The 9,540-nt window shown below is 45.5% G+C and overlaps 1 protein-coding gene and 2 non-coding genes across 4 annotated transcripts in view; 1 reads left to right on the top strand and 2 right to left on the bottom strand.

Moving 5' to 3' along the window:
- Window positions 1-556: 556 nt before the first annotated feature.
- On the bottom strand, window positions 557-630 carry trnan-guu (transfer RNA asparagine (anticodon GUU)). The gene has a single exon. It is a non-coding gene; the product is annotated as a tRNA-Asn (tRNA).
- A 155-nt stretch (window positions 631-785) lies between these two features.
- Window positions 786-858, bottom strand: trnak-cuu (transfer RNA lysine (anticodon CUU)). The gene has a single exon. It is a non-coding gene; the product is annotated as a tRNA-Lys (tRNA).
- Window positions 859-2,801: 1,943 nt separating this feature from the next.
- Window positions 2,802-9,540, top strand: part of adisspb (adipose secreted signaling protein b) — a 49,790-nt gene continuing 43,051 nt past the window's right edge. The window contains exon 1 of one of the 2 annotated variants that reach the window (XM_085349511.1): window positions 2,802-2,946. The gene's annotated coding sequence lies outside the window, so the exon portion shown is untranslated. Of the gene's footprint in view, window positions 3,069-9,540 lie in introns of both variants that reach the window. The other variant, XM_085349510.1, reaches the window with a different exon arrangement.

The following is a 9,540-nucleotide window of genomic DNA, read 5'->3' as shown; positions in this document are numbered from 1 at the left end:
GCTATATGCAGATGAACAACATCAACCTTTTGTGATTTATTTACCTGAATGATTGAGTATGCATCAAGACGTTTGAATTCAAAATACATCTTAAGCCGTTACATGCAGAATACCTTTCCTTGTCTCAGTGTTTCTGATTCCAGCTCTCCCCCGTTGCATTACAAATATCTATAATCTTTTACAGTGAGGCTGGAATAATAGGAAACGTCCCTGGGTGGGCTCGAACCACCAACCTTTCGGTTAACAGCCGAACGCGCTAACCGAGTGAGGAACTCCACAAGCGCTCAAGTGAGGGGGGTGGGCAGCAGCAGAAAGGGAAGGCAGGAGACTGCAGTTTCTCTGTAATTACCTTTCAAATTTAAAACTGGCAACTCACACTGGACAGTAAAAGCAGAAATATAGTATTTCTGTAATTTTAGAGTAATTTTCTATATTGTGAATAACGTTTTACAAGGGGGAAAGGGTGGGGGTCCAGAAATTACTGCAAAGGTTTGTAAAGTTGCATTAACCCAAAGACATGAAGAAAAAGAAAGAAAAAACAACAAAAAAAATTTGTCGTCCCTGGGTGGGCTCGAACCACCAACCTTTCGGTTAACAGCCGAACGCGCTAACCGATTGCGCCACAGAGACCACATGGAAAACATCAGGGAGTTACTAATTTTGAAAGTTACTAGGGGTAGTATATAGCTTTTTAAAAAAAAATTTTTTTTCAAACATGGAAGGCAGATCATGTGGTCACTGAAGAAAAAAATTTCAGGTGATGACACATGGGATTAAAAATGTTGCGCCCAACGTGGGGCTCGAACCCACGACCCTGAGATTAAGAGTCTCATGCTCTACCGACTGAGCTAGCCGGGCTGATGAATATCGACAGAGTAATAAGTAGACTAAGTATTATGAATTAACACATGGAAAGCGTGTTTAAAACTAGAGCCTCCTCGATATCTTTACATTTTAAAATAGTGAGCTCTGTTAAATTAAAACGCTGCCATTCCTTCCAATCACGCCCATCCAAGTTTCACTGTAGTTGCCCATGTGAACATTGAAGTCTTCCAGTAGAACAACAGTCACCAGATGAGGTGCTCTCCAGCACCCCACCCAGTTACAAGAAGGCTGGGTACTCCGAATTGTTGTTTGGCGCACAAGTACTAACAACAGTCAGGACCCATTTCCCAACCTGAAGGCGGAGGTAAGTGACCCTCTTGTCCACTTTTGAAATGCGCTGTTAAAAAAAAAGGGACCACTGTGATCCGTTAACATCTTTTGCAGTGACATCTCTGCTTTTAAGATTAGGCTTAAAACTTTCCTTTTTTGCTAAAGCATATAGTTAGGGCTGGATCAGGTGATCCTGAATCCTCCCTTAGTTATGCTGCAATAGACGTAGGCTGCCGGGGATTCCCATGATGCATTGAGTTTTCTCACTCACTATGTGTTAATAGACCTCTCTGCATTGAATCGTACCTGCTATTAATCTCTGTCTCTCTTCCACAGTGTGTCTTTATCCTGTTTGCCTTCTGCCATCTGCAGCGACCGGCTGCCCCTCCCTGAGCCTGCTTCTGCCGGAGGTTTCTTCCCGTTAAAAGGGAGTTTTTCCTTCCCACTGTCGCCAAAGTGCCTGCTCATAGGGGGTGAAATTATTGCTGGGTTTTTCTCTGTATCTATTATTGTAGGATCTACTGTACAATATAAAGCGCCTTGAAGTGACTGTTGTTGTGATTCAACGCTATATAAATAAAATTTAATAGAATTGACATGTTTTCAAATCATATTTATCATTGTTGTTATCAGTGTTTTTCTTCTTCCTTGTCTGTTTTGATATAACGTGTAATGTTATGTAAGATGCAAAGTGCCTTAAGCCATGATTGTTTATTAAAGAATATGGTAAATGCTTTCAAATGCCTTTTTTATTAGTTTTTGACGTTTTCCACTAATCTGTTCTCAAATTTAAAATTTACTCGTGTGAAAGGTCAAATTTTAGTGTATCATGCCAATTTAACGTGACTGTAAAAGCTAGCTAAAACTGCAAGTTTACGGTGTCGTATCTACGTGGCAGCCTTCAGTCACCAGTTATTAACCTGACATTGTTCGCGGAGGAGGATTAATGCAAGGGTGCAGCATGGTAAAGAGTTCTAAACCACGTCTTTTGCGAAATGTCCGGGGACCACCACCGGCCAGAGGGCCACTTTGGATCCGCCCGGCCATGTCATAAATAAAAGCAGCATAATGTTATTGAATGACAAAGCAAATGACTGCACGTGCGCACCAAGGTTTAACTTGTTTACCACAGAAAGCGTGCAACATGTCATGATTCCTCTGTGCATCAGCTAAGCATGTTTTCTTTATGGTGTGCATTTTAAGTATCTGTAATCCTGTCTGAGCCTTTTAACGTCAGTCCAGTGACTAAATGGTCTTGGGAAGATGACCGTCTCTGATGCTCCACGTGAAGCATACAGGACCAATACAATGCAGTGAAATGAAGTAGTAGTGCTAATAAACTGGGGTTTTAGGACAGTGGGTCAGTACTACTAACTAACATTTGTTTGTTTGGTTTAAGTTTGGCCGGCAGCTGTGATGTTTGAAGACATATCTTTTAATAAAACTAAGTTAAAGCAAGCGATGTAATGTGTATCTGCAATAAAAACCAACCCGTCAGAGTCAGGGACAGAACTTCATTTAGAGTTTGCCCATGCGCAGAAAGCACTGCCAGATGGCGCTATCCGCTACAGTAAACCCCGAGGATGAAAGAGGAGACTGGGAGTGTTTTACAGCCAGCTTTGACTGTCACTCTTTTGCAGCACATAGAGTAGAGAGGAACGTTTCTGCTTTTGCACCACCGCCTTTTTCGCTTTTGTAAAATATAGACTTGGAAGCGCAACACCCGCAGCCGCACCACGTGACCAAATGCGGAAATCATCCGACTGAGGAAAGTAGAACCGGAGGCGAGAGGTGAGGGTTTGGTGCCCGCCTGATTTTCAGAGAGGCTTTTGCTGCTGCTGCTACGTGTTTCGGAGAAGGTTTCCACTTAACCCCACGGTTAAATGTACGACTTCCGTATGGTGTGAGTAAAGGTAAGCAACAAGGAAGCAAAACAAAAGAAAGCCCCGACCGTTTGTGAAACGCGGTAACTTTTTAAGAGGAACGCAACAAACCACCTGGCTGGTTGGCTGGATGAGAAGGGAGTCTTTGTGTAGACAGATGTGCAATTGTAGTAATTGTCGATGCTGCACGCTTTACTCACTGTGACGACTGTGTGATAATTCTAGTGTTACTACAAAGAAGTGGACCAGAGAAACTAACAGAGCCCTTTATTTGTGACCTCACCTTTGCACATTTAGCTCCTAATGCTTCATGTTTTGTGTAAAAGTCATTCTTGCTTTTTCTCCCACTTGTACTTTCTTTGTTGCTCTGCAGAAAAAGCTCGGGGAAAAACCAGCATGGCTGTGGCTGAATTTGGGTGTAAGAGTTTTAATGGTCTGCATTTAAAGCTGTATTCATAAAGCAACATAAAATTCATCAGCACAAATTTAGATGCAAGTGGTGCCTTTAAAAGCGATTAAATGAGACTTGACAGAGTCTTTGAAAGCTTCTGAGTTAAAAAAAAAGAGTAGTCCTTTGAATAACTCGTACAAACACATAAAAGCTTAAGAAAATATCACTCACTGCCAGCTAAGCTGTCTCATATTTCAAATACCAATGTGGATTTGGCAAAAACAAAAACAAAACCAGTACCTAGATGTTCCCTAAATCAAGCGTACATTCACTTCATAATTCATGCATCAGTGTAATTTTGTGCTGTGGTGGCTTCCACGTGCAGCAAAAAGTGTGAGAGAGGTCCACAACTTCGGTCACGTAATAGTGTAGTCAGGACATGCTAACTATAAATATGTTATGTTTCCCGTTGCTGCCAGTTTATCCTGTTTTACAGGGAGCAAATCACCTCCTTAAAATAACAAGTACCTGTTGCTGCTCTCTGTGGCATCTGCAGTTTTAATTTATGGGCCGTGGTGCAGAGCTGTGACAGCATTGACGGTGACAAAGCCTGGCTGGGCTTAGTGGTTTAAATGAGGGGTCATGCATATAAATGAGGTTTGCCCTTTGAAGAAACAAGGCCTTGCAATTTCACAGGTTGAGTCAGTGTGGAAATACAGCAGCAGGTGATGAGCCACAAAATTAAAACTGCTGAAGCAAATGGCATTGATTTATGTTATTGCAAGACAGTCTTTTGCAGGGAAAGTCTGGGGTTCATATGGATGTTACTTAATACCTACTAGGGCTGTGCGATATGACCAAAATCTCATATCCCGATATTAAGACATCTATGGTACGATATAAATCACAAAAATCTAACATTTTCTGTAAATTCTGTGAATCTCGGGCAGCTCGACTTGCGTGAAGTGTTTCCAGCTGCGCGTCATGTACCTGGAGTCGATTGTTTTAACTGATGCATGAAACTATACATTTTTAGACATAAGTTGTAATGGCTGCCGTTTTCTTTGTGAGTATTTATTACATGGCGTGCTGCGGGGAAAGGCCTGTTCTAACGTTTGAGTCTAAGTGTAACACTTCCAGCTCTTCAAAAATCACAGACGCTCAGAAAGATTGGCTTTTCACGATTTATTCCTGCAGAAGACATAAAACACACTCAACAGGTGTCTTCTGATGGTACAGCAATTGTAGCTCCCTCACAGTGCAAACGCGCGCTGTCTTAACAGACTTACAATTAACCTTTTAATAAAGAAAAGGTGGAAAGTAATAATTTCTCTCATTTTACACTCTGTCATACTGAGCTTGTATACAAAAGAAATCTTATGACTAATAAAATACATTTCACAATCGTATAAAACAGAATAACAGGATAACATAAGTATCACCAACTAAACATTTCCCTCTAGTGGTCAAATTAACAATAGCGCATTACATCTTCACTTGCTTGTGCTTTACAGACAAAATGGCTGTTAACAAGCTCACGTACCTGCAGAAGACATAAAACACACTCAACAGGTGTCTTCTGATGGTACAGCAATTGTAGCTCCTACAATGTAAAACAACATCACAAAAAGCACAGAAAAACGGTACATCCAAACACATTTCCTGCTATGCGCAGCAACCACTAGGGGGCTGACAAAGACTAACTGCCAAAGAGCATAAATACGGCAGAAACACTATTTAACAGCAACCCGCCTTTGTTTCAGTTACACAGAAACTTTCTAACATCAATATGAACCTATATACATCGACATGTACAACTTATGTAACAACATTCACACCAGAAACCATAAAAATGCCAGAGCCTTTCATTACAGGACTTACCCTCACAGTGCAAACGCGCGCTGTGAGAAGCGGAAGCCTTAGCAGCTTCTAAACGCTTCTAAACGCGGGTAGGGGACTGGGTCCCCTACCCGCTCTCTCCTCGAGGGTCTCCTGTGTCTCTCAACGTAGAAGACGACGCGGGAAAGCACTGCATCCTGCAGCTGTGCGTCCCTAAGTTCTCTCTCTGAATGGGCAGGTAAGGCCTCCAGACCGGGGGACACCATCTGTGGCAGGTGATGTAAAGCCTCTATTGCTCTCCCTCTTGGGCCGACATCCCACTCGACATGTGACTGCAAAACAGCTGTGACAGCATCTTCAGCCAGAACCAAGGGATGCAGACTCTGCGTGCCTTGGGACATGATGGAAGCTCCACCACCGGATCTACCATTCACCTTGCAGTCGGTGGACCACCGAAACGCCCCCTGGATTGATGCATGTGAAACATCTTTTGCCTCATTAAGGAAGTCTGCATATCTCTCAGCCAGCAGTCTGTCACTTACATTATCCTTCACAAAAGGCAATCGGCTCAGGGCATCTGCCACAACGTTCTGACGGCCTGGGACATATTTAATGTCAAAGTCATAGCTTGCAAGTTTAGCCACCCAGCGTTGTTCACAACAGTCCAGCTTTGGCTTGGTTAAAATGTGGGTCAAGGGGTTGTTATCAGTCCAGACGGTGAACTTGTGACCTTTGAGCGAATGACTGAACTTGTCGCAGACCGACCACTTTAACGCCAGAAACTCCAACCTGTGTGCTGGATAGTTTCTTTGAGACTGAGACAGGGATTTGCTGGCAAAAGCAATCTGTCTGGGCTTAGTTCCACCGTCCTGGATTTGAGCCAACACTGCTCCAATGCCATCCAGTGATGCGTCTGTCGAAAGCAAGAAGGGGCGAGAGAAGTCTGGGTGAGCCAAAACGACTGTATTTAACATCAAGCTCTTGAGCTTCTCAAAAGCCTCCTCTTCTCTGGATGTCCAATCCGAAGCACTCAACTTCCTGCATGGCCGCCTCACCTTAGTTGTTCCCTTGCCCTTCTTCACAGCGCCTCTCAGGAGCTCAAACAGAGGTCTGGCAACAGCAGAGTACATGGGGACAAAGTGTTGGTAGTAATTAATCATCCCCAAAAATGATCTGACTTTTCGTTGGGAAGGAGTCACTCCATCAGTGTCCATGAGGTCCACGCTCCTCATGTTCGCGATAACTTCGACTTTGGATGGGTCTGTTGATACCCCATTTTGATCGATGATGTGACCGAGGAACTTCACGGATTTCCTCAGGAAGAAGCACTTTCTGGGGGCCAGCTTCAAGTTATGCCCGCGCAGCCTCTCAAACACCATTTCCAGGCGCTGCAAGGCAGTGTCCTCGTCTGGAGCAAACACCAGGAGATCGTCCAGGTAACACAACAGGCTCAAATAATTCTGGTCACCAAAGATGCTGGTCATCATGCGCATGAAGCTCGCAGGGCTGTTGCACAGTCCCTGCGGCAGCCGATTATACTCATATAGACCCATGGGCGTGGTGAAGGCAGAATATTTCCTGTCATCTTCATGCAGCGTCATGTTGTAGAAGCCAGATGTCAAGTCCATGGTACTGAACAGGCTGTTTCCCCCCAAAGCAGCCAGACAATCTGCTTGATGTGGAAGAGGATGGGCATCCTTCAGGGTTCTCTTGTTGAGCCACCGGAAATCGTTGCAAATGCGTAGATCGCCATTCTTCTTCCACACGAGCACCAATGGTGATGCATACTCACTGGTCGATTTCCTGATGATGTCCCTCTCCTCCATCTCAGTCAACACTTGTCTCAGCTTCTGGTACTGGCTTGGGGGTACACGCCTGTAGGGAAGTCTGAAAGGTCTGTTATCTGAGAGGCGGATGCGATGCACAAAGTTTTTGGCTTCCCCACAGTCGAGATGATGGCGGGAAAAGACATCCTCGTACTGCAAAACCAGGTCAGCCATCCTCTCTTTACACTGTCCCGATGTCTCACAGGACTCTATGTCAACATCACCAAGCCCAACAAGTTTGAGTTTCTCCGTCATGGAGGTGGGCGTGACTTGTGGCGACATGGCCGACTGATGGCTGCTAGCCAGAGTTGTCTCCTGGAGCGCTGAAGCATCAAAGTCCTCAAGCGCCACACAGGAGTACACATCTGCTAGTTTGGCGTTACGTCGCAGATGTACAGGCTGCTCAGACACATTGATCAGTTTCAATGGGACCCATCTATCACCCCACAAGGGAGTAACCAATCTAGCAACCAAAATCCCTCTGGGTGCTGAGCGGGATGACGAGGGCTCTGTCATCACTGTACTGCCAGGGGAGACATTGATGTTCTTTGGTAGTTTTCCCCATACCAGATATTCGCGACCCGGTTCAAGGGACACAGCTGAGTTACACCTAACCGTGCCCACTTTGTCTGGGACGTCCGAATCTTTCCACGGGGTCAAACCAGAAAGCATAGACAGAAAGTTTTCAGTCTCAAGGTTGGTCTTAGAGCAATTACTGGAGACCGTGTTCCAGTAGGGCTCACAACGTTTAGACTGGTGTAATATGTGCTTAATGACGTTCGTCCCCAGTATCAGGTCATCAAGCTGCCCTTGAACCACCAGGATGGGAACTATCATTTTGCAGCCATACACCTCCATCTCCACATTGAGGGCATACTTAGGCTTCACACGTAGTCCTCCACACCCAACTAGAGTCACATCCACTTTGATAACATCTTGATCAGATATCAGTCCAGACTCACGCAGCGTCACCTCGGCTGCTTCATTCATGCTGCAGGCCATGGATCCACTGTCCAGCATACCACCCATTTTCAAAAGCCCACCGAAAGTGACCGGAGTGTAGAAAAGACTGTCACTATTGCCGACTTTGTGAACGTTTTGAAAAATAACTTCAGAATCTTTGCATTTTTGTCTTGCCTCTTCATACACTGACTCCGCATCACAGGTATCGACAGTTTGGGAGTTTCCTGTAAGACCTGCACTGCCTCCCACCGAATACAGGTCGGCTAGTTTCCCTCCGGCTGGACCTGGGTAGACGTAATAGCCGGGCAGGACAACCGAACGTGGCCAGGAGCAAAGCATGAAAAGCACAGTTTATCAGATAGGCAGTGTGATGCTGTGGTATGTCTTGGATCACTGCAGACTCTGCAGGCATCCTCCCTCCTCCGTCTATTTCGCGAGAACTGATTAAACGCCCCTCTCCTTGGTGTCTGAGTGTTGTGGTGCTGCATTCTCTCCATCATGGCCTGAAACATATCCACCATCTGACCCATGAGCCTTTCCTCTGACTGTTGAAGATTTTGACTCACCGCAGTCAAAGGGGAGAAACTCGGACTTTCGATAAGGGGCTCTCGTGTTGCAGCGGTGGAGGGGAACGAGTCCACCAACCCCTGAAAACCTGAGGATGGGGGCGAGAAGCTTCGGGAGCATCCCTCCGGCACAGCAGCTGCAGGTGAGGCGTTCGGGTGCACGGCGGTGATCGTAGAATTACAGCCCTTCAACGGTGCAGCGCCGCTGGCTCTACCATTAGCTCTCACCTCCCTTTGATAATCATCAATCCTTTGTTGTACGTCTCGAGCAGTCCACTCATGGACAGGCTTGCACTTGAAGACATAAGACAACTCGGGGTCAGGACAATGTTTCACAAACATACATGCTACTTCATGGGTTAAAGGGGTCGCTGTCTGCCCCTGTCTGCGTAGCCCCTCTATGGCTAGTTCAGCAGCCTTGTTCAGTCTTATCCAATAATCTACTGGGTTTTCACCTCTGGTAGGGAGTGTTGCATAGAAGTCAGCAAGAGGGAGGCACGACGAAGAATCACTGAAATAATGGCGAAGGACACCAAAGATCAGATCAGGTTTCTGTTTGACATCAAGACCTGGGTCACTACGAAGAGCCACTCTGACCACATCTCTGGCCTTCCCCATTAAGTGGCTAATAATTTCATCAGCCTGGCCATGAATGGGGACCTCTTGCTTCCATAGATAGGTTGTTGCCATGTCAATCCAGTCCTGAACCGAACATCTGTCTGTGCCATCACCCCTAAAAACTTGAAGCTCCCTATTGGGCTTAACATGGACAGTTACATGCGGTACATCTCGAGCGGTACTGTTACATTGCTCAGTTTGAGTCTTAGAGTCACCAGTCAGATTCACAACGCCAGCTGACAACAGTTTAGTAACAATGGATTCACCTATCTGGGCTCCTATTTGCTCAACCATGTCAG

Source organism: Diplotaxodon limnothrissa, linkage group LG3 (genome assembly GCF_057381915.1).
Source record: "Diplotaxodon limnothrissa isolate DT_005_m linkage group LG3, D_limnothrissa_male_GT1.1, whole genome shotgun sequence".
Lineage (NCBI taxonomy): Eukaryota > Metazoa > Chordata > Actinopteri > Cichliformes > Cichlidae > Diplotaxodon > Diplotaxodon limnothrissa.
This window is presented reverse-complemented; position numbering and strand designations above follow the sequence as displayed.